We start from the raw sequence: 6,571 nt of genomic DNA, 5'->3' as shown, positions 1-6,571 counted from the left end.
GTGCTGCCAGGGCTTGAGAGAGTCAAGCGCTTTATCCATTGCGCCACCTCCTGGACCACACAGCATTTGATTAAAAAAAAAATTTGTTGTGTACAAAAACTTAAATCAGATAAACATTTCAAGTCCATTTTGCTTATTCATTTTATAAATATAGTAGAAATTCTGTATATAACCTAGCAAACTGCATTATACATAGGTGTGTATACAAAAGTATGTGGGCACCTGTATAAACACCTTTAAGTCTGAATGAATGACTAAACCAAGGTGAAGTCAAAATGCTCATCTAAATAGGTATGTAGATTATCACCCACTGAAAATTTCATTCTAAGAAAAGTTTATTTTTAACAAATCGGAAACACTAGCTGCTGAAAATTCTGAGACCAAGTGCAATATAGTTTGGCTTACTATTCCCCCCAAAAATCTGAAGTTGTCAACTTTCCATCAGAGACACTTTTAACATTTCCTTCTAATAGCCAAAAAGAATTATCTTTACAATAAGCTTTCAACTTGAGAGTATTAACAAAACTTCACTAGTCTTCAAAAATACTAAACATTATATAAAAGCAATTTTTACAGTTGAATTACTCAGCTAGCATCTATCTGTATTTTCAACGCTTCCTTTGGATTGTGTCATTTAACACTTCAAGTCTCCATTCTATAACTCTAGTAACTGGCTCAGATTTCTTAAGTTAATAGCAATCACATCTTTCAGAATTTGTTCCTGTGTGTTAACTGTGTACAAACAGCAATGGGAAGAACTGCACCAAATTCCAAATGCAAAGTAAGAACAAAACCAGGACTATGCCTTATAAAAGATAATGTACAACACAGGCTCCCTTTTCACATCAATGAAAAAACAATCCTCTCAATGCTTTCAAAGACAGTTTAATTTATCAAGATGATATAGCTTTTTGATGGCCCACCTTTATTTTTCAATTAAAAACTAAAACAATAGACTGAATTACTTTTATTAATATACAAATCAAGTTACTGAAACGGCAGCGGCTTCATGTAGCTTTCCCTAAGAGATGGCACTTGTAGGTATGAAGACAGAGATGTCTTCGAGCCTTTAGATATTTACTTGAAAAGATTCTTCAACAGCAGTTTGATACTGGGTTTCCTCATCTAGTTGAAGATTCACAAATTCTCCATAATCAAACTGATGTCTTTGATTTAGATGACTAATGAAATGTCTAGTGATCTAGCTCGGATCTCCCCAAGGAAGAGATACACAGATAGGACACTGTCACAGGAACTATCTGAAGTAGGTGGTTAGTGTTACAGTGATCCAGTAAGCACTGGCTGGTAAAATTTGACTCTTGACATAAGGGACACTTAAAGGTGGGATGCCCAGAACTTGTACTCTCTTGGTAAGTTTCTGTGTTATCTGATGATAGGTTTCACTCCTATTACTGTTCTCTATTAAATTGAGAGATCTGAAAGTTTAGAATGATAGAGGAAACACCATATTCATCTTGATACTTCTTACAAGATTTGTAATGATGTCTCATGGGATAGAATTTAATACATGCTGATAGGCCGCAGTCCGCACCGGTGTTTTGAGCACCTCCTGACACACGGCGCAGTAGAAATCATCTCCCGTGTAGGACGTGGCCGTGGAGAGCTCCTCCGCCATGGCGGGTGAGAAGGAATCAGGATGTAGGCGGCAGCGGCAGCGGCAGCCCAGGCCAGGCTCCCTGCGAGGAGTCAGTCATAATTTGCCACACGGTGAAGCCTTAAGAATGTTTGCTCAGGGGGTCGGGCGGTGGCGCAGTGGGTTAAGCGCATGTGGCACAAAGCGCAAGGACCGGCGTAAGGATCCCAGTTCGAGCCCTCGGCTCCTCACCTGTAGGGGAGTCGCTTCACAGGCGTTGATGCAGGTCTGCAGGTGTCTATCTTTCTCTCCCCCTCTCTGTCTTCCCCTCCTCTCTCCATTTCTCTGTCCTATCCAACAACAAACAACTTCAACAATGGCAATAATAATAACCACAACGAGGCTACAACAACAAGGGCAACAAAAAGGGGGAAAAATGGCCTCCAGGAGCGGTGGATTCATGGTGTAGGCACTGAGCCCAGCAATAACCCTGGAGGAAAAAAAAAAAAAAAGAATGTTTGTTCATCAGTGAAATATGGCACTTTTTTTTTTTTTTGCCTCCACTGGGGCTCGGTGCCTACACTATGAATCCACGGCTCCTAGTGGCCATCTTTTCCCATTGTTGTTGTTGCTGTTATTGTTTGCTAGGACAGAGAGAAATGGAGAGAGGAGGGGAAGACAAGGAGAGAGAAAGACACCTGCAGACTTGCTTCATTGATTATGAAGCGACCTCCTCTCCCCGCTCCACAGGTGGGGAGCTGGGGACTTGAACCTGGATCCTTAAGCCAATCCTTGCGCTTCACACTATGTGCACTTAATCTGCTGCACTACTGCCTGACCCCTGGCACTTTTTTTTTTTAGCTCTGAATTCAAGGAGTGACAGCTGTAGTAAAAATGGCGGATGTGTCCAAGTGTAGCTACATCACATTTTCTTTTCTTTTTCTTTTTGTTTTTTTTGTTATCACTGGAGCTCAGTGGCAGCACTGAGAATCCACTGCTCCCAGAGGCCATTTTTCCGCTTTTTGTTTTCCTTCCTGCTTCACCACTCATGAAATGTCCGCCTTCTAGGCGGGGAGTAGGGGCCTGAACCCTGGTCATTGTACAGTTTGTGGGGTTAACTGGATATATCACGGCCCAGCCCTCTACATCAGCACTTTCAAGTCTGTAAACTAAATACACCACCGTACTTTAATCCTAACACAATGTCACTAGGATAATTCTTTTCTTTCTATTGGAAATTTGACATCGAATCCCCTATAATAGTAATTATTGGGATGTTGGGTAAGTCATGACATATTTTTCAATGCAAAAATGCATCATGACTTTTCTTCTTTCTTTCTTTCTTTCTTTCTTTCTTTCTTTCTTTCTTTCTTTCTTTCTTTCTTTTTTTTTACCAGAGCACTGCTCAGCTCTGGTTTATGGTGGTGCAGGGGATTGAATTTGGGACTTTGGAGTCTCAGGCATGAGAGTCTGTTTGCATAACCATTATGCTCTCTACCCCTGCCCCCATCATGACTTTTGCAACTGCCCAATAATTTTTTCCTGGAAATATAATAATGTAAATTTGCATTACTACATAAAGGACTATATGCAAACATCATAATTTTATGTAACTGAACATGGAACTCCTATAAGAAAATGATTTTTATTTAGACAAATCTATGTTTGAAAAATAGATTTTATTCTTTGCACATGCATTACATGGCGCAGGCAAACTAGTTTCATTACAACTTAAATAGAATACTTGATGTGCTATGACAGCAATCAAATAAGCATCAATAAATTACTCCAGAGAAATTTTGTTTTCAGAACAGTATTTGATGGTTCAGTTATTAAAATGGGATTCAGACTTTCTAGAAATATTTTAGTAATACATTCCAACTCAAGACAATCATTTTGTAGTGAGTCAATATATACAAGACTTTGAAATAGTCAGAATTATAATAGATGTCAACACCACTAATATGTACACTCACTGTAAACAGAATCTGTGGTTTAGGATACAGATTATTCACACAAAATATGAATCACCCCTAGAATATTTAGATGAAGGTCACTGGAAATATAATTCTTTGCTATAAAGATAAGTAGAGAATCTTTATGCAATAAATATGCAATCTTTTCTATGTACATCTATCACTTAGCAAATTTACCTCAGAAAATTAAAAAGAATTCTCTCATCATTAAGTGTCTCTTCTAAACATCAATATAGAAGGTGCCAGGTGGTTCAGTGGGTTTATTTTGATAACTCTCTTTCTTATTAAGTGGATCAAATGTCACTCTCTTATAACTATAAAATACATAGCCTTTGGGGATTCACTTTTATGTACTCCCAAGCAGTTGTCAGTATCAGAAATTTATTTCTTTTTATTGCTGAGTACCATCCTATGCATGTTTGTACCACAATTTGTTTCAGTAGTCACTCATTTCAAAACAGCTGACTGATCAGTTGTTGAACGGTATGAACCAAACTACTATGAATGATCATGTAGAGGTTTTTGTGTGAGCCTACGTTTCCATTATATCATTATATTGGAGCAATTTAGTAGGTATATAGTGAAAACTCTCATAGCAGTTTTATTTTATTTTTCATTATCAGGTACTTTGATTTAAGATTTCAGGAAAGCAAAATTTTTTTTTATTTTATTTTAAGATCCTAGTATCTTAAAAAAAAAAGAGAGAGAACGAAAAAGAAAGCCTCCTTTCTTCCTGGAAAGTGCTCTTTGTTTTTTGTTGTTTTTTTTTTCACTTTTTTATTTTAACCAGAGCAAGCATAGCTCTGGCTTCTGGTGGTGCTGGGAGATGAATCGGCAACACTGGAGCGTCGGTCTTCTAGCTGTTTCAATTTACAGTTCCTAATGACTAGTAGTGGTAAATATCTTTTCACGTGGCTATTGGCTCTTTTTACATCCTCTTCAGTGAAATGTCTGCGAATGTTCTCTACTTTCTAATTAGCTTTTTAAAAAAACATTGAGTTTTATACTTAGCATATTTACTAAATAGACTAACCCCTATTAAATTACTTTTGGGCCTCTATAGTAAACTGAGTATATTTGTATAGGTATATTCCTAGATTCTCCAATTTGTTCTAGTGTTGTATGTGTTTACACCTTCACTAATACTACACTGTTCTGAGTATGTGGCTATATCATAAATTCTTAGGTTGGGTAAGTGATCTCTCTTATTCTTTTAAAAAAATATTTATTTACTCATGAGAGAGAAGGAGAGAGCGAGAACTAAAGTGTCACTCTTGCATATGTGATGCCAGGAACTGAACTTGGGAACTCATGTTTGAAAGTCCAGTATTCTGTCCACTGCACCATATTCTGGGTCACCATCTCCTAGTGTCTAGCTACTACAAAGTCTGTGTTTTGGAACTTTTAAAACAAAATTGAATTTGTTATACAAATCTTGTTAGAACTTTTGATAGAAATTACATCAAATCTGAGAGCTAACATCTTTCCTATGTTATGTCTTCCAATTCACAATCATGGTTGTCCTTTTTATTTATTTAGGTCTCTAATTTCTTTTTTTTTAATTTTTTTTAATTTTCTTTCTTTCTTTTTTATTTTATTTATTCCCTTTTGTTGTCCTTGTTGTTTTTTTTTATTGTTGTAACTGATGTCATTGTTGTTGGATAGGACAGAGAGAAAGGGAGAGAGGAGGGGAAGACAGAGAGGGGAGAGAAAGATAGGCACCTGCAAACCTGCTTCACCACCTGTGAAGCGACTCCCTTGCAGGTGGGGAGCCAGGGGCTCGAACCGGATTCCTTAAGCCAGTTCTTATGCTTTACGCCACATGCACTTAGCCGCTGCGCTACTGCCCGGCTCCCTCTAATTTCTTTTATTACCTACCATCTTTCAATTTTCAGCATCTGATTAGTTGACACATTTTGTTAAATGTATACCTACATATTTTCTCTGGAGTGTTTCTAAATGGGATTGTGTTTCTTATTTTGGTTTCTGCCCCTTCATTGGTGATATGTAGAAATGAAATTATATTCGTGTGCTGCTCTTGTGTCCTGAGCTCTTACTGCAGTCACATATGTTATAGTAGTTTTAGAAAACTGATTCTTGGGGGGCAGGGGTAGATAGCATAGTGATTATACAAAGAGACTCTCGTGCCTGAGGCTCCAGAGTCCCAGGTTCAATAACCCGCAACACCATAAGCCAGAGCTGAACAGTGCTCTGGTTTAAAAAAAAAAAAAAGTTTCGGAGAACTTTTTGTGTAGACAGTCATGTCACTGGAAAAATTATTAATGGGGAAATTGTTATTTTCTTTCCAATCATAGTCATTTCATTTTGGGATGGCCTTACTTAGTCTACAACTTACCCTACAGCCATAAACATTTTAGTCTGTGTAAATTTCTAGACCTTTTCCTGACACTAACCTAGATGGAGTCCATCAGACTTAAACCTATGCATTTCTGACAATGATAATGCTCATCAGTGACTATGAGGGACACCCATATTGCCAAGTACTTGGAGGCAGGCATCACAGTAAACTTCAACGAGCCAACCTGAACAACAGCCAACGGAAGCAAAACTGGGTTAGGAACATTACCCAGAGGACAGGATCTGAGAAAGCGTCCTCAGAGAACTCAGGTTGGAGGTGATGTATGATGTCTACCTTTAAATCGGGGCTAGCAATAGTTCTAAACTCTAAAACTAAAAAAAAAAAAATTCCCTCAGTTTTACCTTTCTGATCACATACTAGAAATTGCCATTGTGGGAGTCGGGCTGTAGCACAGTGGGTTAAGCGCACGTGGTGCGAAGCACAAGGACCGACGCAAGGATCCCGGTTCCAGTCCTGGCTCCCCACCTGCAGGGGAGTCGCTTCAAAAGCAGTGAAGCAGGTCTGCAGGTGTCTGTCTTTCTCTCCCCCTGTCTTCCCCTCCTCTCTCCATTTCTCTCTGTTCTATCCAACAACAACGACAACAATAATAACTACAATAAAACAACAAGGGCAACAAAAGGG

General features: G+C 38.4%; 1 pseudogene; it reads right to left on the bottom strand.

Moving 5' to 3' along the window:
* Positions 1-334: 334 nt before the first annotated feature.
* On the bottom strand, positions 335-1,636 carry LOC103112438 (E3 ubiquitin-protein ligase RNF138-like; annotated as a pseudogene).
* Positions 1,637-6,571: the final 4,935 nt, after the last annotated feature.

The sequence above is a fragment of the Erinaceus europaeus genome, chromosome 3, assembly GCF_950295315.1.
Source record: "Erinaceus europaeus chromosome 3, mEriEur2.1, whole genome shotgun sequence".
NCBI lineage: Eukaryota > Metazoa > Chordata > Mammalia > Eulipotyphla > Erinaceidae > Erinaceus > Erinaceus europaeus.
The sequence above is the reverse complement of the archived record's forward strand: the minus strand, read 5'-3'. Positions and strand labels throughout refer to the sequence as shown.